The sequence below is a fragment of the Dermacentor silvarum genome, chromosome 6 (assembly GCF_013339745.2).
Source record: "Dermacentor silvarum isolate Dsil-2018 chromosome 6, BIME_Dsil_1.4, whole genome shotgun sequence".
Classification (NCBI taxonomy): Eukaryota; Metazoa; Arthropoda; class Arachnida; order Ixodida; family Ixodidae; genus Dermacentor; species Dermacentor silvarum.
The window spans coordinates 78,957,349-78,983,465 of record NC_051159.1 but is presented as its reverse complement, the minus strand read 5'-3'; positions in this window follow the sequence as shown (position 1 = coordinate 78,983,465).

Sequence of the window (26,117 nt, the reverse complement as noted above, 5' to 3'; positions counted from 1 at the left end):
CATCCGTAGTGGACATGAAAACGGTGCGGCCACTGAGATAACTGTACAGCCACGCATACATCCGGCCACCAACTCCGATATCTTCAAGCGCCTGAAGAATTGATTGGGGGAAGATGTTGTCGTAGGCACCTTTAATATCCAGAAATGTTGCACATACCAGACGACGACGTCTTTTCTCCTGTTGGACAGAACATACACACACCGTCAATAGACGATCGGCCTCTTCGGAATCCGTTGATAAAATTGAGAAGTCTACCATTTCTCTTGAGTAGCCATTCCAGTCTGTTCAGTACCATCCGCTCCATCACTTTACCGACACAGCTTGTTAAGGCTATCTGTTAGCCTGTTAAGGCCGATAATGTGAAAGATCATGCGGGCATTTCCCGGGTTTCAGCAGAGCCACAAGACGACTGCATTTCCAGTTGTCAGGCACAGTCGCGGAGTCCCACGTAGAGTTGTAGAGCAACAGAAGAATTTCTCGAGCTTCTACACCAAGATGCCAAATCAAAGAGTATATGATTCCATCTGGTCCTGGACAAGATGACCGGCGGGAAGCAGATATCGCAGCGTCGAGCTCGTGCATAGTGAAAAGCGCATCCAGATGGTGATCACTAGATTGCGGAAACGTCAATCGTGGTTGCGTTGGTAAACCGCTAGAGGCATTCACAAGTAATTTGCAGAAGTCTTCGGCGACCTCAACTTCGCGCCGGCCTTGCCGTATGACCACAGCGCTTAACGGGTGCAGCTGTTGCGGAGGCGATCGAAGGCTTCGCACTATTTGCCAAATTCTAGAGAGAGGTTTTCTCGGGTCCAGAGAGCCACAGAATGATCTCCAACGTTGTTTGTGGAGCTCGTCAAGGTGGCGCAAGACATGACGTTGAGCCTGTCGAGATGCAGCGACGTCTGATGGTGATTTGGTCCTTCTGTATTTCCGTTCTGCTCGACGTCGTATTGCGCGAAGTTGCTCGTACTGGCCATCAATAGGTGATTTAGGTGCAGGTGCGCTGAGCTGTTTTGTGGTGTCGCGTAATGCTCACGCGATGACATCTTCAATATTGGATGGTGATTGGATGGTTTGACAGGCGGTGTTCACAGATTCTTGACATGTTGGCCAATCGAGGTAACCCCATAGTGTGCGGAGCTGGGGGATGTAACCATTTCCACTGAATATATGTTGGTAGATGGTCACTTCAAATAAAACAAACACAAAAAACAGAACGCCGGGTGTGTACACCCCGGGGGCTACTTACAACTGATTTGTTGCAGCCCCTAGAAGACCAAGAAAAAAAGACGTACAGAATAATTCGTGTGCGTACGTGTTGATCAATGCCATAATAATAATAGTAATGATAATAAGAACGATTCTTGCTTTTAAATGCGTCTGTGTGGCTATCTGGAAGAAAAATTTGGGGGTTTTGTTTTGTTTTGCTTTTCCTCGATGAAACGATACGCTCGTTCTTTTTTTTTTTTTTTTTTGCCGTGATGAACCCGTCAGCATGCGAATTATTTTGTAGTGTCTTTGCTTTTGTTCTCTTCTATGGAACGGAAATAAATCAGTTGTGAGTGGAGCGCCCGTGGTGTTCGGTGTACGGTTGTTTGTGCGTTTTCTTTGCGCTCCAATGGCTTCACCAAGTATCAATCAACTCGGCCAAGAACAAGTTATTATGTATCCCCTACATATTTTCTCGCGATTAGCCCTGCTCCTTGTGGTGCTGACGGCCCGGTGGATCCTAGTTAACCGTCCGACTATTGCGTTCTCCTTTTCCCATTCTCTGCCGCGACATCCCGTTCTCCTTTAATTAATTTTTTTTTTCAATTGTTCTTGTTCCATGAGGTATGCTAAACCTTGTTATTCTTTACAATATACTAAGTATATTGTTCTGTTAACCCTCTTTTCTTTTTGCTTGTGTACTACTTTATTGTTTGCTACTGTGGCTTTAAGATGTTAACTATCATAATTGCTCTTGTACAGGAGGTCCCGATACAGTCTTTGACTATGGAACCTCCTTCTGTATACTAAATACTGTTAATATGTCCCAACCTTTAATAATAAATTTCTGATTCTGATTCTTGCGTTGTTTATCTGCAGGTTCTGATGAATAGTGTGTTTGCTCGATTAGCCTTCCCCCTCCCTTTTTCTTTCTCCACCTAGTTAGCCTTCTATTGATTTCTTTCTCAAAGTCGTTCGCTGCACTATGGATGACACCGCAGAAGGTTTTAAACCAGTTCTTAACAGGAATAGTTACTCAGAAATGGTTACTCACGACACATTTTAGGCACCTCAAAACCTTCAAAGGTACTTAGTTAATAAATAGAACATCTTGTTGGGCTACTTGGTGCATATTTGGTCTGGGAATTCTCTGCGTTTATTAACACGACACAAAGACACGCGGACAGGACATGAGTAGTCCTATGTACGTGTCTTTCCGTCGGCATGTTAATTTACGTAGACACTTCATTTACCAAATATGGTTACTTCACTTAGGTGACAGCTACAGCTACAGAGACGGTGACACACCAATACAGCTGCAAATGCTGTTTGTTTAATAACTCAATAACTATTTAGGAATCGGAAAGTCGGTCACATTGAAGCAGGCCATCCCAACAAGCAGTTAAGGAATTCCATAGCAGCTATCATAGAGAAAATAAAAAAAATATATTTTTCGCGGGAGAAAGCACGACGTAAAATAAGCATAGGACGCCGAAAACATGTATCAGGGCTCGTATTAACAAACAAAAAGCACTAGGGCAATCCCAAAAGTAAGGTCTCCTATATTTTTACATATAGAAAAAAAAAAAACGTTTATTTACTATAATAGTTACATCATTTTAAAGTTTGAAGAAGGCTTTATGTTTCCACAGAATCTCCCATTCGGTCGCTGCAATTTTGTAGACGCTGTGGCAGTTTCACAAAGCCCATGTCATACCAGCTCAGCGCCACGTGCTTCAGGAAGCTTTGAACCTCATCTTTCAGCTCGTCGTTGGAGCAGAACCGCCGTCCAGACAAATGTTCCTTCAACTTAGGCAACAGGTGGTAGTCGCTCGGTGCCAAGTCCGGACTGTCATCATCATCATCATCATCATCATCATCCGCCTATATTTTATGTCCACTGCAGGACGAAGGCCTCTCCCTGCGATCTCCAATTACCCCTGTCTTGCGCTAGCGTATTCCAACTTGCGCCTGCAAATTTCCTAACTTCATCATCCCATCTGGCTTTCTGCCGACCTCGACTGCGCTTCCCTTCTCTTGGTATCCATTCTGTAACCCTAATGGTCCACCGGTTATCCATCCTACGCATTACATGGCCTGCCCAGCTCCATTTCTTGCGCTTAATGTCAACTAGAATATCGGCTATCCCCGTTTGTTCTCTGATCCACACCGCTATCTTCCTGTCTCTTAACGTTAGTCCTAAGATTTTTCGTTCCATCGCTCTTTGTGCGGTCCTTAACTTGTTCTCGAGCTTCTTTGTTAGCCTCCAAGTTTCTGCCCCATATGTTAGCACCGGTAGAATGCAATAATTGTACACTTTTCTTTTCAGCGACAGTGGTAAGCTCCCAGTCAGGATTTGGCAATGCCTGCCGTATGCACTCCAACCCAATTTTATTCTTCTGTAAATTTCTTTCTCGTGATCAGGGTCCCCTGTGAGTAATTGACCTAGGTAAACGTACTCCTTTACAGACTCTAGAGTCTCACTGGCGATCCTGAATTCTTGTTCCCTTGTCAGGCTATTGAACGTTATCTTTGTCTTCTGCATATTCATCTTCAACCCAATTCTTACACTGTCACGGACTGTCAATTGGCGATAAATTTCCGCCAATTGGCGATGAATTTCAACCGGTTTACCGCATTTTGCGTTCAAAAATCGAATAACAGCGCCAACTTCGCATTTGGGGCGGCAGCGTTCAACGACAGCTCCATTTTGAATGGCGGCCAAGCCAAGATTCAGCAAGCGAGCGAAGCGCGCACGTGCTTATTTGGGAGTGAAGGAAACGCCACTCACAAGAGTGTGGCTAACAACCGTATTAACAGTTTATCTACGTCCCCCCAAGAATGGGAGACCTTTCTTTTCTTTTTTTTTCGGGGGGGGGGGGGGGGGGAGGTGGATTGCCCTTCGTACTTACGCTAGAATTGTTTGTAAGAGCAGATGCAAGGCATATCGTGATGAATGACATACTGTAAGCGAATGTGGCCGGTCAATGGGAAAGACCACTTACTGCAGAAGTCTTTGCGAATTCGGCCCCGGGCGATCTTACCTGAAGAGTTTTTCTCTTGCTTCTCCTCCACTCCGCTATGCGTAGCCCTTCGCATGCTGATACCTGCTACGAAGGCATCTCTCGTACCTCTTCAGCCTAACGCCTATTCTCCCTTTTCCAGAATTTCCTCCTCAAACAACTTACTCCGTGGTTTCACTAGGTCTTCACGCGTGAAACCTTAAATACACGTTTTATTTATTAATTTTTCGACCCCCTATTGCAGCATTGTTATGACGCAATAATACTAACCATTTTGGGGGCTAGTGCCTTTCTTCCGGGCCGACGCAGACCTACATCGGTGAAATGGAGATATCTTATGCACAACGTACGTGCCCAAATAGTCCTTGTTGGCTGCTTTCACTATTCCGACTAGATAAAATCTAGACTGAGCCGCAGTAGTGTACGTCGCCTTGAATTTATACATTGTGGCTTTTCTGTTCGCCTTTGCTTACTGTAGCTAACAACACTTATTCGTTTGGGCTGGTTTGTACATCGTATATCGTTTGTGGCCGGTCAATGGGAAAGACCACTTACTACAGAAATCTTTGCGAATTGGGCCCAGGCGATCTTACTTGAAGAGCTTTCTTCTTGCTTCTCCTCCACTCCGCTATGCGCAGCAGTGCCTGCGTTACTTAAAAGACACCGGACTCAGTGACAAATTGTGACTCTGCACTGTGTTACGTATAGGATGGAACGTTGACACTATGCAACACGAGAACGCCTTCGTAGACTGCGTGACAGTGCCCACAGAAACAGTTCTGGTTTGTGCGTGTGTGTGATTTTCATTTCTTTCCTTCCTTTTTTTATTTTTTACTTTTACTTATTTTTTCCTCTCTCTCTTCTATCGCATCCCTTTACCCCTCCCCCGGTACAGGGTAGCCAACCGGAGATAACCTCTGGTTAACCTACCTGTCTTTCCTTTACCTTTCTTTTTTTTCTCTGTCTTGTACATCGTAAATCTAGACTGAGCAGCAGTAGCGTACGTCGCCTTGAATTTATACATTGTGGATAATCTCTTCGTCTTTGAAGAGATAGTACCATCGCTTACTGTAGCTAACAACACTTTTTCATTTGGGCTGGATTGTACATCGTATAAACCGCAGCTTTATGAAGCGTGACACAGGACACAACACACATACTGTGGTTCTTTTGCTGTGTCCTATGTCGCACAACTTAAAAATTCTTTAGGTTGAGAAAGTACACTGCCACTTGGGGAGAATTCTAAGGGCTCAAAACCCCCAGCCCTACAGCTTCGCGTAAAAAATTTTGTTAATTGAAAACTTTCACTTTGAGCAGTCCCGGAAAACCTTGACTTGGTTTTAGTGCGACTACTGAATACCGAATTCTCAATTTCGCGAAGTTACGATATCTCTTACAGACATGTGTGTCAGATGTGGACTACCCTTGCTCGAAACATTGTGGTGAAGTTATACGTGCCGTAGAGATCGAAGTAGAACGACGCTCACGCTGTTCCATCGTTTGCGTTTCTTAAAACACTCCCGCGCTTTGTGCACTTGTGTTGTAAGCTAGCTTTATTTATTTTGTCTTTACTCGACGGTTCGACGCAATACCGTCTGGTCAGCCAAAATTATTGTTAGAAAAGAAGCAGGGGCTGAATTCGCGAACCTTTGCGTTCGTTAAGTGGTCTTCGCTATTGGCCAACCCCATTCGTTAATAATTTGCCCGGCATCCGGATTGACTAGAATTTGCTCTTACGAACTATTAAAGACGATAGTCTTTCTTGGGGAACTTAAACGCTGAAAATTTGGTCTGTCTGTCTGTCTGTCTGTCTGTCTGTCTGTCTGTCTGTCTGTCACCCGATTCAGCCACCCGGCCAAAGTTGGACCACTTGCTTACCGCCCACACTACTTAAACTGGTACGGCTGTTCATACTTGTGAACGTTATCGATCACAAATAAATATTACGCATATCTGAGGCGCAACATCACTAGGTAAGTATTAGGAGGTGTGTTCCTTTAATAGAAAATACATAGATACGTAACTCTAAAGACCTTAGTTTCTTAAGCTGCGCTGAAAATGCCATGCTATGCGCGCCGACGAACGACGTTCCCCGACTGCGCGCCGACGAGCGCCCTCTGCCATGGAGGAAGGAAACCCTCTGCACAAGCTCATGTTTCCCGATGTATTGCCAGATGGCGTCCATGTCTCACGCAGCGCCTCCTCAATTTTATCAATGCCAGCCAGATGCGGCCGATTCAACATACAGGAAGCGCTGTCTGAGGCAGGGCAAAACATAATTGGCCGCTTGATGAAATAATGCGGTAAAATGAAATCTGTTCAAACAAACCTTCATTGCATTTATCACTGCCAGGACGGAAATGGTATGAGAACAGCATCACGGGTGGCCGCGGATCAGACAAGCACTCATGTAGTATACGGCCGGCAGAAGACTATCGTCTTTCGACGACATTTGCAGCGAAGCACGCAGATACGCGGCAATTTTTTATACCGTAAGATCTTTTTGTGACTTAGTAAGGTGGGATCACTGGGCTTTTTGGTAATCCATATACTAAACGTGAACATCGCAAAAGCAGCATGAGGATGTCCCATCTCGTTTTCGTACCCGTGCGGATGTTGCGCTGATCACGTTCAACTTATTGTGAATATGCGCCCAGATCACAGACCAAGTCAATACAAGAGAGAGGGGAAAAGGCATCCGTATGGATCTCGAAACGTCACTGTTTTAGTTGCTTATCTGCTTATTTTCTAACAAAATCTTCTATTGAACAGCGGTAGACTAACTGGTACGAGCCGCGCTCAGTCCTGGCTGAGTCGCAAATAGGGGAGTGCGAATAGTAGCTTTTGACACCACGTCGAAAACAAATTGAATACTGGCCAGAAGAGAATGGAATTAACATTGAATATTTTTCAAACAATTTCTGAATGATGAATGAATGTTGCGCCTTCTCACCGTTAATATCAAACAATTTTCACTCGATATTCACAACATTAGAAAGCTTCCATCATTACACTGCACATTATAAATCATGCTTTATCAAAGCCGAAATACAACATTCGAAACACCTAAGCTTAGAAAGGCTGCATTTTTGGTCAATAAATATATGTGCATATGTTTGCAACCAAATCAAGAATGTGGGTGGTCTGCGGCGATGGCAGAGCGAGAGAGAGAGAGAGAGAGAGAGAGAGGGGAAAAAGAACTTTTTATCTAGTTGGTGTATGGTCGCGGTAGACGGTGGCATTACTGTATCAAGTGTGTTGCAATGAAACTTATTTACATATAATCTGATGAAAGGACCACAGTACTGCATCTATAAATTAGTACCAAACAGTCACTGCCTACCTCTGCGTCTAAACATTTTATTGCGAGTGTTCGTGTTTACCCGTAAAGCCTGCTCTAGTACGTTATGTCCTCTGTGGATAGGATGAAAGTTATTGCATTTCCGCTTATATTTTTTATTTGATCGTGTTCATTCGAAGACGTGAAGTATTCGAAAACTATTCGCAAAATATATGAATTTTCGAATTGTTCCTGTTCGATTCGAGAACTATTCGATTAGAGGGCCGAATCGAATAAGACTGTATTAGATTCGTTATTAGAAAGTTTCGAATATTCGAGCAAATCTAATGACAATTTCACACTTGTGCCCCATTCTCCCAACGCGCATTTCCGTTCGCAGGAAGTGATTTGTTACTACAGGCACGTATGGTTGAGCGTGATTCGCACGGAACTAGCGCAGCCTGTACAGGGCAACGCTTGTATAGGTCAACGCAGGACTAAGTGAGCACCTCGATCCTGTAGCTATTTTTTAAATGCTGGTTCGTCTTTTTTTTTTTCTTTTTCTCAATGACTTTATCGTCTAGCCTTCTTGGAGGAAGTTCTTGGCTCCTGTAGCACAGGGCAGACATGCGTGTTCCTGGATCCGCCGGCGTTGTGTGCGAGAGCTCAATGCTGGCTGCAATGGGGCAGTAAGAGATATAAAACAAAGCATGCTCGCTGTGCAAGGTACAACGGGCACCGACAGGACCTCGTTAAGCGCACGCCTCTGCGGAAGCCGTAGTCGCTGCTGCTGTCCCAACGGGAGACACATTTTGCGCACTTCTTGTTGTTGTTGTCCTGCATATTTTGTTTGTGTGCGTACGTTCGAGACGGCCGAAACACCGCTGTTCGACTTCCTGCGCGCACCGGCTAATAGATAAGACCTAACGGTCGCTGACCGCCGCAGGAGCCACGCGAAGAAGACACGGCAACTCTTTCTCGAAATTGGAAGCTGGTTTGTGTTCACATGCGAGGTGGTGATCTTACGGGGGCGTACTTGGATGGGGAGCTGTGATTTCGACATTTACGTTTCATCGAGGGGTGTCGGTGCGCATCTGCACTTCGTACCATTAAACTTCTTCTCTCTTTGGTTTCCACTTGTAGAAATGGCATGCTCGTGCAATAAGATTTGGAGCAACGCACTTCAGAAGGTGACATCGAATGAGCGAGGGCTCTGAGTCAATGTAACAAACGATGAAAGGTTGATGCCCGCCAAAAAAAAAGAAAGAAAGAAAGAAAACAGATAGAGAGAGAGCATCGAAAGCAATATAAAACACTTGGGGAGCGGCTGCACTGAACATTGTTTTTAATTATATATATATATATATATATATATATATATATATATATATATATATATATAACAGTGGGGGTGTGGTTGATGGAGGAGGAACCAACGTAGTGGCTCAGTGGCCATGTAATTATGACGCTGAGCACGGGGTCACGGGTTCATATTGCGGCTGCTGCGGCAGCATTAGTAAATAGACGGGATCCAAATGTGTTCCGAGCGCTTCAATTTAGAGACACGTTAAAGAACATCAGAAGTACTCAAAATTAATACGAAGCCCTCAATGCGTATTCTTTACAGCTAAAAAACACACTCGTTGGCACGCAAAGCCAACTACATAATTACGCTTGTGCGTCTCTATACGAAAAAATTTTGAATGTATCCAAGTAAAAGCTTTTCTCCCAAGAAAAGCCTTTACTCGAGATAGAGAGAGAGATACAATGTTCAAAGCAGACGCAGGAAAATGCAATGCTCTCTTAGCACGGGTGTTGCTTTGGGACGTTAAACTTCTTCGCTCAATCAATCAATCAATCAATCAATCAATCAATCAATCAATCAATCAATCAATCAATCAATCAATCAATCTTGAACGACGTGTAATAGACGGTTGAAGTTTGAACATAACTGGCGCCGATGCTTGCAGTTTACTGCAAAAATATTTGCTAGAAGAAAATCCTTCGCAGACATGTGTCAAACTGAGGAGCTGATACATCAAAGACAGCGAAGCTGTATTGAGCGAGTTCTGAAACCTTTCGGAAGTACTAGGGCTCTGTTTGCTGGCTGTTCTCAGTGATGGCTGTTTGTAGTTCTTAGTTCTGAGATGTTATTAGTAAATCAGTACTTGAGAAAAAAAATACGAATTACTGGCTGAAAACACCGCGCAAGAAAGGTGTTGCCTATTTGTGTCAGGTGTGCGCAAGGTAACCTTTATTCTATACCCAACGATATTCACGTGTTGAAGCAAAAATTTGGGACACCGATGCAGGTCGCGTTGCTGATTGATACCGAGCACGGCGGCGCGCGATGGCCTTTGCCGCACGTAAAACGACTGCGAAACTCCATCTAACGTATTCGCAGTAAAAAGAAAGAAGTAAGGAACCACATCGTTCTGGCTAAAATATTTGCATATTACGTCTCCAGTGCAACATTCGAACTTTATTGCTCGAAATGGGCGTTTTCTTTTTTTTTTTTGTTATCGTGCTTTCTTATCGTACTTGATTAAAGTTATCTCAAGGAAGGAAACTTGCATGGCTCAAGAGACTTGCATGGCTCAGAGACCACTCAAACTACAAAAGTCGTGGAATAGAATAAAATAGCTGCAGTGAATCAGCTTCACCGGCGAATGTGAGATTGGCGTTCCTGCACGCCCTATTCTTCCTTCTACTAAGATTAACTCCCGCCCAATTCTCGTCTCTCTTCGTCGCCCTTTTCTTCTCCCCTTTTTATCCCTTGTATTTCTGGAAAAGTCGAAGTCGAGGATTGTTACGAGATGTCCTCCGGCGAAACCTCGTTAAGGCGGAACACTTCGCGACGCAGGAAAGGAATCCGAAATAGTTAACGTTCGTTGACTCTTTGCGCGAACCAATCATTTTCTCTCCGCCGTTGTTTCGTATCATTATTCTTTCTTCCTTGCGCAAGTGTCTCGTTAAAGGGCAGGAACTGTGAGATGTGGCCACTACACGCGTTTGGAGTGCTGATGTGCTACAGTGCTGAAGGAAGCTACGTGATCGCTAATTCGGGAAAAGCCGGTTCCCAGTCTTACGTATCGGAAGTTTTCGTTCTTGTAAATGAGGCCGCACTCGTGACGTCTATAAACATCCACCTCGGAAAGAAATCGATCATTAGCGCCGATCTAGATTCTTCGAAATGGTCGTATTTTGTTTCCTATAGGTTATTTGTGTCTTGGAATGGAGATTCAGGAGGCTTGAGTACGCTAAGTAGCGAAACCAATTAAGAGAGACGGAGCTTTGTAAACATTTACTTCAAAAGTGTATCTGCTACGCCAAAAGGAAAGCAGCTTTGCTATTTCGGATTTTGAGGGCACGTATAGAATTTTTTTTAATGATATCATCGCTGTTTAGAACTACCAAGTCAGTGTTCCCTCTATTGAGTGCGAATAATCTCCGGTGTGTTACGTACCTTTCGTTGCACTCTGTGCCCAAATATCAAGAGTGAGTCTTATCCCACTTGTACACTATTGCTCTGTGGCTTCACTTGGCAACATAGAATCAAACATCTGCAAAATGAGTGACAGGTGCTGTAATTTTACACGTAGGCAATGTTTGCGTTGAAGCTGCAGAACGAAAATCGCTGCATTCACGTAAGCATGTAGCGTCATTTAGGTAAACCGGCAAAGCTGACTTCTTAAACAATCCGTGATTGAATATGAATTATTTTTTACTCTATTTCAACAGAAAGAACGTAAGAAAATGGCTGTGTTGTTCTGAGAAAATTCGAAGTATAATGAAATGTAAATAGAATGATTTATAACGAGGGCATGTTCAGTAACTGAAAATTTTACCGCACAAGTTGCACTAAATGTGCCAGCGTAACTGACAACAAATAAATCCCAAATAACGCATTCGTAATTAGGACAATTACACATAACGTTTCATGACTTGACACAATGGCTGGCGTAAAAATTGTGGTTATAGCTTTCTGCGCCGGTGTCTAAAGAATTTACTTGGACCATTTATTCGTAAAGAAAATGTCCTGCAGTGGACATAAATATAGGCTGATGATGATGATGACGATGATGATGAAGAAAATATTAATGCATTATTTCAGCGGTGACGTGTTTACGCCGTTCTCGTTGTCAGGGACGACCACAGAGGGCGACATACACAGAAAGGCTATGAGCATCGACTCCTTTCTCTATAATAAATGTCGCGCTGTTCTGTCGCAATTTCCAGTTAAAAAAGGGCACTTTTCAGGAGAGCCGCCTCATCAATTTTAAAACACCTGACGTGTTAACTTCGTTCCGAATTTATCTTCTGTAAAAAGAATAAATCATGTATTTCGCTTGTCGATACAAGTTGCCCCTCAATAGTGATCAAGAAACGAACTGCGTGCCTTGTGAAATTCTACTGTAATGGTGCCTTAACAAAATTTTAATGGTGACACAGCGCTCACTTTATGCATCGCTCATTTAAGGAACTGTAACCGAAATCGCGCACACCCTTTGGACAGTCGAAGCCTGCGAAAACATTTACGGTTTTTAAATGTTGTACCCTAGCTCTGAAACATTTGAAACGTGCAATCAAAAATCGAGTGGCAAACGCGTACACATGCACGAAGGAACACACACGCACACCTGCACCCACGCACAAGCACGCACACCCCCTCTCTCTTTTTCGTTCAACGTAGAAAAACCAATGCAAGTGAAAGTCGTGTGACGCAACGGACCCAACGCATTCTGATGCCTTTCATACACATGCACAGCATGCTTCACTGTTAAAGGCAGCACCAAATTAGCATTTCTGGACTGATTACAGCTCAGATATGACACGAATACCTCTGCAATAACTTCTTTTTACCGATCTAGGGCTACGTAATGCATCGCGTCAATCAAGTTTACTGCGATAGCAATTATATGGACAATCCAAGCGAATTTCTGCCGTGGTCGGGAACGTCGCTATGAGGTTCCGTATAAAGTCCGAACACGCTAACATCGTAGCCGCGCGCCGAACGCTGTGTGTGCGAGTGAAAGCTTGCGAGGGTCAGCTGACGATTGCGGGAGGAGGAGGAGGAATAAACTTTATTTGTGTAGCAGATTTGTGAGACCTAGGCGTCTCTACCTAGATGACGGCCTCGAGCCCTTGGGCTCTGGCGGCATCTTCGGCCTGATGGATTGCCTTAAGTTGGTCTTCCGGTGCAGAGCTGAGCAGCGTGGTCTCCCACTGCTCTCTGGTCTTGTGCGTTTTATTCGGTATGGGTGTCCGAGGACAAGCCCAAACCATATGTTGCAAGTCCGCCCTTTCTTGACAGAATCTGCATTTATCGGTGTAAAGTTCTGGATAGTAACGGTGGTAGGCCACTGGGTTCGGATATGTTTCTGGTTGCGGGTTTTGAATTTTTATACAGAGATGAAAATGTACTTCAACCGACATCACCACATACGTAATGAAAACAAAGCGTTGTACGCGCTTTGACAATTGTTATTACACATCTAGAGTAGTCAAAGGCTCGAGGAAATTCTCCGAACTGAGGTCAATACTCGGGCAGCAATTAACGCTTTAATTGGCTGCAAAAATATTGCACACAGAATTGACAAAACTTTCCATCCATAGGAACTACTCGCATAATCACTAACCTGAATTGTTCACGTGTACAGCCGGATGAAGAAGGGTCAGAAACAGCCCTTGGCGAGTTCGTTAGACGTTTACACAACTACATTGCATGGCACCGCGGTTTGCTCGTTGGACATCTGCTGTCTAATGTTGTACAAATACGTACGGTGCCCTAAGAGCTTGAGTGAAAGTAGACAGTTGACTGCCTACCTAGCAGTGTTCATTCGCTATTATTGTAACCTTTAAGTTGAAAAAGAAAACACATAGGCGTTTGTCATTTAAGTTGTTTCTTTTTTGTTTCTTTCTGTTTTTCTTTCTTTCTGTGTTTCTTTCTTTTTTTGCTGTTTCATACCTTATACGCTGCACTGAAACACGTCATCATAGCAGTGTCATCTAGTGTGGGGCCTTGGCGTCTTCATGAGCACATCCCGAAATCTCTAGGATACATTCCATGGAATGCAATTATCCCAGCCAGCGGCAGAGAAAATTGCACCCGGGTATGGCAGCTTGCGGGCACAAAGCGCCGCGTACTTTGAAAAGGCACGTGGTTTAACATGTGCGCCGTCAGTCATTGCTCTGTAGCAAGAAGAACCACAGATATTTGCGCTCCACGGACGTTTTCCAGCGTGATAATCTCGCAAGAAAAAAAAATAAATATGTTAAAGCAATTCAACGTCAGCCATTACACAGAAAAATCTTGGATAAGAGAGCCCGCGTTTGGTAAGATGCTCGGTTTCGCTGCGTGTGTTAACCGGGCCATCCTCAATTTCGTGGGCGTAGTCGTTCCTGCAGAGTTTCCATCGTGGCCTCCATCGCAGGCTGCAAAAGGGAAGTCGAAGATTCTCGAGTTTTAAATAAAGAACGCGGTGTTATCACAGCACATTGGTCGTAATGAAACGCTTTAATTGAGCCAACCGGAACTAATTCTGGTTAACATCCGTTCTTTCTATGCATCCTCTCTCTCTCTTTAATTTCTTCATTCAGCCACCACTGTTGTGTTGCATAAAACTCCGCGAGTTCAGCCCCAATCAATGTGACTATGCGGGGCGCAGTAACAAGATGTCATGTAATGGGAGACCTTGACAGGCACACACACATTTGATTTAAGTCTGTGTGCATTTGGTCTAGTCATTATTGCCAGCGCGTAAATATATGAACGTCTTATTATATGAACGGCAGATATGAACGTCTTATTTATATATAGATTATTGCCGGTTTTGTTATTGCATTGACACATTTAGCGGCTGTAGCAGGTAAAACATGCAAGCAGTGTATAAAGGTATAGGCGGAAAGCTGTCACACTGCATTCTGGGGTTTACGTGCCAAAACCACGATCTCATTAGGAGGCATGCCATAGTGGGGGACTCCGGATTAATTTCGACCACCAGGGGACCTTTAACGTGCCCCGAAGGCGTGGGACACCGCGGCCAGGATTCGATCCCGCGACCTCGTGCTTAGCAGCGCAACAGCATATATAGCAGCAAAGCCACCGCGGCGGGTAGCTGTCACACCATGTGCCCACCTCAGTGTTATTGAAAATTGAGTTGATTGTTTCAATAGAAGAATGTGACGTCGCAAAAGCACCGAAACACAGCGTCAGCGTACACAACAGTCAAGGTACTGTTCTGTTTTTTTTTCTTCGATACACGGTTTTCTGGGGCAACATTGAGGTAACGATTACCTCGGAAACTGCATTTCTCTATGTTATGCTGCAAAAAAAAAAAAGACAGAAGGAAGGAAAGAAAGAAAAGCCCACAAGGAAGCAAACTAAAACACTAAAATAAATGTGTTTACATAGATAGCTATGTTTTCAAGGTAGCAACATGCACTCATTGAGAAATACCAGTGCCCTTGCAACTAGTTCAACTAGTTTCCATTGGTTGGTTTGCTATAAGAGCAATGCTTCGCATTTCGTAAGGCTGCTTGTAATTTACTCCCGTGAACAAGTTGAAATCGATGCAATCCACGTGACAACGCGCTCGCTGCCGCCGGTCTGCCTGCTTCTGATCGCCTAGTATATAGTCTGCCACCATCAGCCTAAGCGAGTTGCTATCTAAAAAATATATATAAAAAACAAAGAACCACACGACTTTCCAAGGAAATGCCTCATGTATGGTAAACTCAAAGGCTTCGCCCATAAATCATTTCCGGATGCACGACTTACGCTAAGTAAAAAACGCTAACGAAACGGCTTTCTTATGATCGCCCTGCTGCCAGGAAATGTTCGGAGAGCACTTTTCAGACAGCTTGCCTTTTCACATTCACTCTAACAAAGAAAAATTCCAATAACTTTTCAAATATTTATTTTGAAACAGGCTCCCCGGGCCTATCTGCTTGACACAGAGCAAAGCCAGGTACCGTTTGCCCCTTGAAGAATTTATGTCTGTTTTATGTCCATTGTGCCTATATCTCGCTTGTGTTCGTGCAGCACTAGCACCATTACCTCAATTGAAAGGAACGAGCTTTTTAGGCCTGATCGAAATATGCGTGGCTTTGCATTAAGTTTGTTTGCAGCAAAGAAATGGGTCGCATGCTCAAAGCCGATTGACATATTTATCTTACCTGCGACCAGCGAGAGGCGAACGCTTTTGTTGATAAACGGCTCTATACATGAATCTAAGCTTACAAAGTGATGTGTTACTCTTTTTGGAACCGTTTGCCGACATTTTACTAAATCAGCTTGATTCTCGCCATCTACGTGTCACAGCTCCTTCTCCTTTATCTTAGGTATATTCGAAATACAATTACTTCAGTATGCAGTAACGTCTCCACAGAGAACCACAGAATACTGAAAAATTTAAGTTGAAATTCCTAGGTTGCATTATCGTGCACTTCCACAGCCTAATCGTATCGGCGGAGTTGCCGAGCAGTCATTGCGTTAGATTGATAGTAAGAGCAGGCTCCGGCTAATTGTGCTATAAAACACAAAGTTCTTGAAAGGCACTGTCCAATAAAAAAAAACAGTCTTTGCGAACAAACAACTTTGTCAAATAAACCCCAGTTGGGCAGTTGACTAGTGCTGTAGATAGCGGGAAAAATGAAACCGAAACAATTGTAATTCTCCCATAGGCTGCGGCAAGGCTGTCGTGATCTATACAGTACCACGGGTGGTGTAAAAACAAAAAAATTACTCCATCTCCCGCTAAAGATAACCATGTGTGGATGAGAAGCAGCGGGGAGATGGTTAGCTTGAGCGGGAGATGGTTTCGCGGCAGCGGCCCGAGCGCTCATCGCGGCGCTGCACAGGAGAGAGAAAGAGGCGCGCGCGCTCCGTCATTTTCATACCGCGGAACTACCGTGGCGCCGCCAGCGTAGTATGCAGCTGCCGCACCACCTGTCGTGCGCGCCGCTCCGGATTCCTAGAGGAGAGAAAGGGGGGGGGAGCGTAGGAGTGGAGAGAGAGGGGGGATGCGCGTGCGCTGTGGGGGTGTGGCACGCAGGCGCCGCTCCGTACAGTAGAGGATTCCTAGAGGAGAGAAAGGGGGAGCGTAGGAGAGGAGAGAGAGGGGGAGGGGACGCGCATGCGCTGTGGGGGTGTGGGACGCCGAGGGAGGGACGGACAAAGCCCCCGCCATAAGCTAGCTGCTTCGCATCTAAAAGTGGATGAATCCTCATGAGCGTCTCGGTTTTTATCAGACTACAACATAGGAACGGCAGCTACGTAAAATACACATGCTCAAACGCACACACACCCGCACATGCAGAGAGAAAAGAAGAGAGAGAGAGAGAAAGAAAAGGACGCAAACAGTGAGTTGCAAAAGAAACATGGAAGAGCTTCCCCTATAGACTACATTCAAGTTTTGATTCTTTCACGCTTTGTCTCTTTCGAGCAATCTTTGCTTGCCGGCGGAGTCTCCGGGTCCCGCCAGTGAATTCTTATTATACACCGCAGAAGAGGTCACCCTCTCCGAATTCGTTGCAGTGGGACGTGCTCAATCAAATATGCATACCCTCAGCTCCCATTGAGACACTGCGTCTGCTGTGGCGTATGTTATTTGTTCTGCACTTTCATATTTATGATACTCAGAGGCCGTTCTGTTTTCCAATACACTGTTTTGAGTCCCGACCGGGTGGTCACGTACACATGAAAGAAACTGTCAAATTTATTTCCCACATGCTTGGTAGACGAACAGTCATTGTTGCTTTCATATACCGTAAACTTTCACAAGCTACAAACTATCCACGGTCTTAAAGACAGACAAGAGCTGGTAGGGCAAGGAAAGGGTAATGTGCCGCGCATTTGGCCTTACATCCGCCAATACCGGTGTTTTCATGTACTGCGCTGGGGAAACTAAAAAAAAAAGCAAGAAAAAGTAATGCAGATCTGGTACGTGCCGACCGGAGTGCCTTAGCGGCTATGGCATAGCGCTGCAAAACACTAGGTCGCGGGTTAGATTCCTGTGCACGGCGGCCGCATTTCGATAGGGGCGAAGTGCAACTACGCTCGTGCATATTACAGTTTTCTAAAGAAAGCGAAAGTACGCATATATGTTTATTCATCGTCAACGTGTTTTAGCAAGTGGCGTGATTGATGTGTGCGCCAATCCAATGCTCTGTCTCTAAGAGCGCTGGTTTGGGGCGTACATACTGTGGACCTCACAGCGCCAACAATTCAACGGGCTATAGGCATACCTTTTCTCTTTTTTTTCAGGGGAGAGCCAATCTGCGCCTATCGATTTAATCATCGCGTGAATCGAAGTCAACAAGTGCATTAGCATGGGAAATTATGCATCCATCGAGCCATCGCTTTGCAGAGAAGGGAATGGAAATGCATGGCTGCACGAACATTGCAATGGGCATTTAATGACATTGTGACGACATTGTAATAGGCAGAAGATATAGCAATATGCTTATCTTCTTTCGCGGGGAAAGCCAATATGCGCCTATCTTTTTATCCTCGAACCTGTGCTCTCCAGGGGAAGTAGCGGACATGACTGCGCTGAAAATATGATGAGCTGTAAGCTTACCTTTTTTTTATTGCGATAGCAATTATATGGACACTCAAAAGCAGATTTCTGCCGTCGGCGTCGCCGTCGCCGTCGCCGTGAGGTTCCGTATGACGTCAATGGAGATGAAATCGTCGCCGCGCGCCGAACGCTGTATGTGCGAGTGAAAGGGCGCGAGGGGCGCGCGCTTTCACGGGGAGTGAACGCACGGCGGAGAACAAACGCGCGTTCTGCGCCGTGCTCGCTTAAGGGCTGCAGAAGTAAGCGTCTCTTTCCTCCTTTACAATCACCATATATGTAGAGCAAACGCGCCTTCTTCCGACGTGCGAGAGGCCGTGGGGGAGGGGAGGGGGGAGGGAAGGGAGGCGACGTTTAGCTGCGGCACCAAGTGCCTATTTATATCAGAGGCTCCGGCAACAGTCACCAACGCCGCACGCATTTTGAGCGAACGCGGGCAAAACGCCGACGGCGTCGACAACAGTTCTGCGTGTTGCTGGTGCTGCTGCATGTCCAAGTTTATACAGCTGATAAAGCTAATATCATTACTCCGTATAGCTCTCTACAAATTTGCTATCGCAATTGATGCTTCGCCTTTCAGGTGAAACTGCGACAACTTTTTTCAGAAAACGCCAATCTGCACATATTCGTTCTTTCACCGCCTTAATCGGCGTCGGCTCATGTATTAGCATGGGAAGTTATGTATGCGCCGAACCAGTCCTCTAGAGGCCCTGGCTGCGCTGACAATATGATGGGCTATAGGCTTACGTTTTAATAGCGAAGCTGTTTAAGCCGGTGGTTAGTCCTGGGGAGAGTGCGCACGAAAACCTCGCGAAGCAATGACGTCACTCCGCGTCGCCTAACAACGCGGAGCCTCGCAACAGCTGTGTAGGTGGAGCTAAGCCGTGACGTCATCGCGCGTGCCATCGCTTTGTCCAGCTTTGCCGAGCCATGACGTCATCACACCAAGCTCCCGCATAGCCGTGTCGCCACACCTGTGGCAGGCGGAGCTAAGACGTGACGTCGCTGTGATGATCCTCATAGCTCGGCGTCGCCGCCGCGGCGACAGAATGCTCCACGTTTCCGCGCCAAGCACATCGCCGTCAGAATGGGGTGACCGACGAAGTGCGTTACTCCCGTAGCTGAGCAAGCGCGGCGCGAAAACCGTCGTGCCGCTACTCGAGAGCGGATGAGACTACTTCGGACCAATCCAGAGTATCGCACCTGTGAAGCGGCGGCGAAACGTCGGCGATTTTGCAGAAGATTCGGAGTTACGAGCTCGCGTTACCGAGCAAAAGCGTGTGTGCAGCCAGAAGCGTCGACAAAACGATCCGGGGCCCTGCGACTTCGCCGATCCGAGATAAAGCTAGGTGGGATCGACCGGATCGACAGCTTCGTTGTTTGCACAGTCTTCGCACCACTAGTGTGAAGCTGCCCTCATTTTTTTTTTTCAGAAAAAGCCTATCTCCTCATATCCGTTTACTGACTGTGTTAGTCGGCGTCAGCACCTGTATTAGCAAGAGGAATTATGTATGCAGGGAACGAGTTCCCTCCACAGAAGTTAACGGCCCTGGCTGCGCTGACAATTTGATGAGCTATAGGCTCACGTCTTTAACGCGAAAGTGTTTTATGCCGGCTCGGCGATGAACTTCCTTTAAGGCTCCTTCACACTAGGCCGACGCGACACCGATTTCGGTCTGCCGACTGTTGGCGATAGCGTTTTCCTTCCTTTAAACCATTGGCCATAGAATTTTCCCTCCTGTAAACAGCTGTCGCCCACAGTCGGCAGACCAAAATCGGCGTCGTGTCGGCCCAGTGTGAATGAGCCTTTAAAGGCTGTAACGGATGTGACGTTCAGCGCCAACGAGTAAAAAAAAATGTCACAGTTTCGCCCTAAGGGCGAAGTGATGAATGCGATAGCAACACAGCAATGTCATACGAAGTAAGGTGAGCGGCTTTGGTAGCAATATGAATTGTAGTAAACATGAGCTGATTAAGTAAGCAGGTGTGCTGCGGCGTAAGTAGACCGACATGAAGAGAGACTCGATGACCACGAGAAGGCGCGTGTGAAACGGTGGTGTTGAGGAGAAGCGCTTCCCGTGGGCAGCGCGTGCGAAGGGACACACCTGTAGCGCTGCACTGCCGACCCGGGCAGCATTGCATGTGTAGCGTGCGTTGGAAAATGTGGCCCGACTATTACTGATTGAAGAAGCGTGGTGTGAGCGCGCACAAACAAACATGAATAGATCACACTGAATGATTGCAGACAACGACCGTCAAAACGCTGGCAGCGAGCGGATATCTACGCCGCAGGAGCGGGCGAAGGTACGTGCGGTCTATCGCTTCAACGGAAACTGAGCGGCGAATGCGCATAAAGGTCAGAGCCGTGTGGAGATAAGAGACGGTGCGGTCGAACGAACGACGAGCGCGGTTGTTGGCAGCGTAGAAGTGCGCCCCCCCCCCCCCCCCCCCCCGCTCCTTCCGGCGCTGGCTTCCCGCTTCCTTGCTTGCGCGTGGGTGAGATAAGAGACTGTGCGGACGAGCGACGAGCGCGGTTGTTGGCAGAGAAGTGCCGGCGCTGGCTTTCCGCTTCCTTGCTTGCGCGTGGGAGATTGAGTGCGTTCGCTCTCCGTGATAGCGTGCGTCCCCGCACGCTGCCTCTGGGGCATACGGCGTGCGGCGAAGATTTTATCTATACGGAACCTCACGGCGACGGCGACGGCGACGCCGATGGCAGAAATCCGGTTGAAGTGTCCATATAATTGCTATCGCAATAATAAGTTTTAAGCGGAACCCTTAGATCTCTTTTTCGAGGTAGCGTTGAGAGGTACAGAAGTGATGATTAACAAAGTTAATGAATGATTGCTTAGTGATTAGATTAAGGTGTATTAGGGTAGATTAGGGTGAATTAGGAGAGATTATGACCGATTAAGGAGGATTAAGGTAGGTGGCGTGCATTAAGGTAGGTTAGGGTGGACTAGGGTGCATTAAGGTGGATTAGGGTGGATTGAGCGGGATTAAGGTCGGTTAAGGTTGACTGAGGTTGATTAAGGTGTATTGAGGTGGATTAATGTTGATCGAGGTTGAATAAAACGTATTAAGGAGGATTAGAGTGGATTAAGGTCGATGAAAGTGGATGAAGGAGGATTAAGGTGGAACAAGGTCGATTAAGGTGTATTAAAAAGGACTAGTTTAGATTAAGGTGGATTGAGATAGATTAGGGAGGATTAAGGTGGATTAAAGTCTATAAAGAGGATTAGGGTAAATTAGGGTCGATTAAGGTGGATTATGGAGGATTAAGGTAGATTAGGTTAGGTTAAAGTGGATTAGGATGGATTAGAGATGATTCAGTAGGCCTTACAAGGCTTTCGCCTTCGCGTATCTTAGGCGATAACTATAAGGACGTCTTGGACTTTTGTTGACAAGGATGGAGCCGCCGTCTAGGAGCGGTGAAGCGAAGTACTGCACGTGAAACTAACGAGCGCCGACAGGGAGCGCTACGGTAGTCGCAGCGGAGCGGAGGCTGCAACGCAGTATAGGCATCGGGCGGCCGTTGTAAGGGGCCAGCGGCGCGCCGGCGATATGCTGGGGAACAGCGCCGCGAGCGGCAGCTGTCGGAGCACTGGCATGTGAAGCAGACGACGGGACGAAGGCGCTCGGTGCTTCCAGTGATTTGGCACTGCGGGTTTTAAGGGCTGACGCACCGGAAAACGCATTTTCGTGTGTCTGCTTTTGAGAAAGGTCGTCACTTGTACGAGGCAGATCACATTCGTGGCATCAGGTAGTATATAAAGCAGAAAACGAGCGCAAATTGCGATGCAAGTGCACCACGCGAACGGAGCTCACCGCGGCAAGCTAAGACGTGGAGCTCTAGCAGTTATATTCCAGATGTTATTTTGCTTTACGCTTTAGCATTACCGCGTATTTAATCATAGAAATATGCGAATAACACAAAAACTATGGGCAGAAAAAAAAAAGGGAGACGTACGTGTTCCTTATTCTGTTTCTTGAGCTGCTTCGCCGATCGCACATGTGTCAGTAAGTTCCCGTTCTCTGTCCGTTGTAGTTCTTTTATTTTTGCAATGCTTCCCCATTCTTAATTGCTTATAAACTAGCCCAATCTTCAGTCACGACCCATTTTATATAGCTTAGCGCGACAGGAGCCGTCGGCGGCGGCGAGTGTGAACACGCCACTGCGTTGGCGTTCGCCGTCGATGCACAGCACAGTCGTGTGCCGGACGCAACCAGAGTTTGGAATTGCTAGGAAGAAAAATGTACATTAAAGGAAGGCTGTTGCAGTGATACGACGGCAAAATGACTACAAATCTGAGTGTTCGTCTTCGGTGCCCAAGCTCCGGATCCGTTACACTGCGGAGACGAAGCCATGCAAGTGCGACACGAAGCTCTTGCGTACGAACGGCTCTTTTATTAGCGTTAGAACAACTATACCATAGCAAATCAGCGTCGGAAATGTACAGTGCCCAGCGACTGAAGCGCTGGCAGCGCGCGGCTGCCACCGTTTTTTTTTTTTCTTTTCGTGCCACAGGTGAGCGCCGTGGGACCAAATGCAGTCATAATGCGTTAGAAAGGTTCTCGCTTTCACTCTACACCACAATGCATCCGTTTGGTGTCCCCAGCGCTTACAGTCAGTGCGAAAAGCGCTGGCGGCCATGCGTTTCGAGTATCGCGTTTCAATTGCTGAGCATGTCTGTACGCGCTAGCTGTTGCCTACAGACCGCACATATCCAGACTTTCCGCCTGAAAAACGCAATGCCGCGATGAACAACTGATTGAATTGAATGGCCTAACCAGCTTCAGTCATGTTTCAGTAACTGTTGGCGCACCCAAAAGCGCAACATGTTTCATCAGACTTGGTTTTACGGCAGCGCCTGCTGCGCGCGGCCCGGCCGCCACATGCCATTACATTCGCGGCGCCGCCGCATGAAAGCGCCACCGGTCCAAATTCATCCCGCGCCCGGTGCCTATAGCCTGGTGCTGGCACTTTCCGCATATGGTTTGTCTTTCGCGTCGGATTAGCCAGTGCCACCTCGTCTGCTACGGAGTGGAGCTTCAACATGCATCAGCAGTGCTTACACGCTGCCTACCGCTTCGCTTGCAATGACAACAACTAAGAAAACTGCGGCGCTAAGCGGCGCAGAAAGGCAACGACGTCGACGGGCGAATCTCGCTTTGATCTGGCGCGAGACACGCCAGCGCGAAGCAGAACGCCTTAGTGCGTGCGCGGCACAAGCTGCGAAATCTGCCACTCGCATTCCTAATGCTGAGCGCGTTGCAACTGAACTGGCTGCCGAAGACACCGCGCAGTCGAACCAAAATGATCGTACCGCCGCCGAAGCGACTCAGAAGCTGGACGCCGCTCGCCAACAGGATTCCGCGCACCAAGCAAACCTGCAACACGGCCGCCGGCCCTCAAATCACGCGCCTTTCGCTGCGGCGGGCCGTGAGTTCACGAAGCAAACATGCAACAGCTCCAGGTGGTCAAAATTATTCCGGAGTCTTCCACTACGGCGTGCCTCATAATCAGAACTAGTTTTGGCACGTAAAACCCAGAAAGAGGAAGAAGCCCTATAGCGAAGCCTGGTATCGGTTTCTCCGAGCTTATAGGAAAAGGACGTTACCCATACAGCCATGTGCTTGGCGGCTGTGCCTGATAGTACAGGTTGTTCAAAGCTAAGCTTTATGGTTTTCTTAAATTAGGCACTGGGAGGCACGCGAAGACCACCGGTGCAATAGTTATATGGCCAGGGGGGGCCACAAAGTGAGATGATAATTATCGCTGTGAGCAGCCTAATTAAACTAAAATTGAATACTTATTTTTGCCGACTGCAGTAAGTTGGTATGTTTGTATTGAAAACTTAGAGGCAGTCGTGTTTATACACAGTATAAGTCGGAAGAATATTCTAGCGGGTTCGTGCTCCGAGATATCCGACTCCAAATTTCAATTGTACAATAAAGAGGCCACAAGCGTCCAAGATAGCACTGCAGCAGATGTGTTTAAAGGCTCATTCACACCGGCGACTGACAGTGGTCGCGCGACCAAGTTGGTCGCAAAGCGACCAGTCGTGAATGGTCGCAAATGGTCGCTTTTCTTGAAAAGCGACCATTTTGGGCTAGTCGCGCACTGCGCGGTTATTCAGTCGCGCGACCGTGGTCGCAAAGCTGCTCAACCAATCAGCGCCGTACCGAAAGTGATGTGTGTCGTCGTCCACGCCAAATGCAATGTCCGCGTCACGATATGCAGGCTACAGGCCGGTAATTGGTGTCTTGCCTTGTAATTCTGGGACGCAGCAGTTGCAGCAACGTGTCGAATGTACGCGGTCGCATTCGCTGAAAGCTAAACAGCAGGAAAAGAAAGCACAACACAAACCCTTTTTCCAGCTGCCGTTCGTTGGATGAGCACGCCACCCAAAGGTGAACAGCGGGTGAACAGCTTTTTAATATTATGCACCGAATAACACGCAATGCGAACTAGAAATTACAACTTGCTCTCTCTCGATAATACTCGTCATGCGCACAAAGTTCGGGCAGGAGGCGGCTTGCGTGGCCGGTCACTTCACACGAGCGGATGCACGGGCGCACCCACGAGCGTCACGTTTTCTTCGGGGGCTTCCGCGCTGCCACAGCTGACACCCCGGCGGAGCACATCAGCACAGGGACGGCGTCTTCCCGTTCGCTCGAATCAAAATCCAGCCATCGCTCGAATCAAAATCCATGGCTGTTGCCGGAACGCGAAACCAATTTACACAGTGCCAGCGAAGTGCGCGCTAACTGCGTAGATCCCTAGAATTCTCGCTGAAGAACGAGAATGTCGGGGATTGCGACTTGCAGGTCGCGCTCAGCCGGGCTTGCCGGTGTGAACATCAGTCGCCTTCGGTCGCTTTTTGTTCGCGAGTCGCAAATGGTCGCGCGACCTCCTCAAGTCGCCGGTGTGAATGAGCCTTAAAAGTACTCGAAGACGTTCATCAATCGTGACAGTCGATGCAGCCTTTCGAAAGAGCGAGAGAGTTCGCAAGTGCGTCTGCGAGAAAAGTTCACTTTCCCCGCGTTTGCAGCGAGCAGGCATCGTAGCAGACGACACTTGTAACATTTCTCTCAAAGGCGCAACACTTTTCTCATAATACAAAATTTTTATTCCCACAAATATTTCATGAGTATTTTTTATATAAGCACATGCACGGTTGTTATTGCTGTTGTGAAAGTAAATAAATAATTATTCAATGGCGCTAAATCAGGCAGAACGATGCATACCCTGGTGGTAAACCATGCTTCAATCTCAAAGTCATACAAACCTTATTCAATGTATTATGCATTATATACAACACAACATAAATAAAATTAATTTTTGCACGAAAATGTTTTAATACAGCTTCGTTTACTGCGCCGCATGCAAACGCCACCAGTTTCAAGACAGAAGTCAATCCGAAGCCTGTACTTCCCATCATTCCCATGTAGGTTGAGGCAACGTTCAGGAGAACCCCCGTAGACACTAGCGCCACTTTTCCCTCTAGGTTTTTTATTTAGAAACTCTATATTTTTTAACACGAAAGTGTTTTATGCCGGGGTCCACCAAGACTTCACTGACGTATTTCCGTCACGGAAATACGTCATAGAACATAATACAAAGAAAGAAACCAGAAGAAAAAGTTCCACAAACATGCAAAATTTGGAAATCGAACCCACGACCTCTCGGTCCGCGACGATAGATCGCCGAGCGTTTAACCCATTGCGCCACAAACGCATTTGCAGAGAGCTACACAGACGCGCCTTATATATCTAACACTCCTCCGTGTACCCGCGCTCTTGCTCGGGGCGGTGCCGCCGCCTACGAGCAGAAAAGAGAAGTACTGCATTATGACACTAACGTGCACCGACAGTGAACGCTTCGGTGGTCTCAGCACTACGACGCCTCGATGCCAGCATTCGAAGGGACGCTGGCATCAAGAAGCACTACCAACGCCACTTAGGTCACCCCTACGGAGTGCAACTAAGCTTGTGAGCGAGCTACCTTTACTTCTAAATGGCTG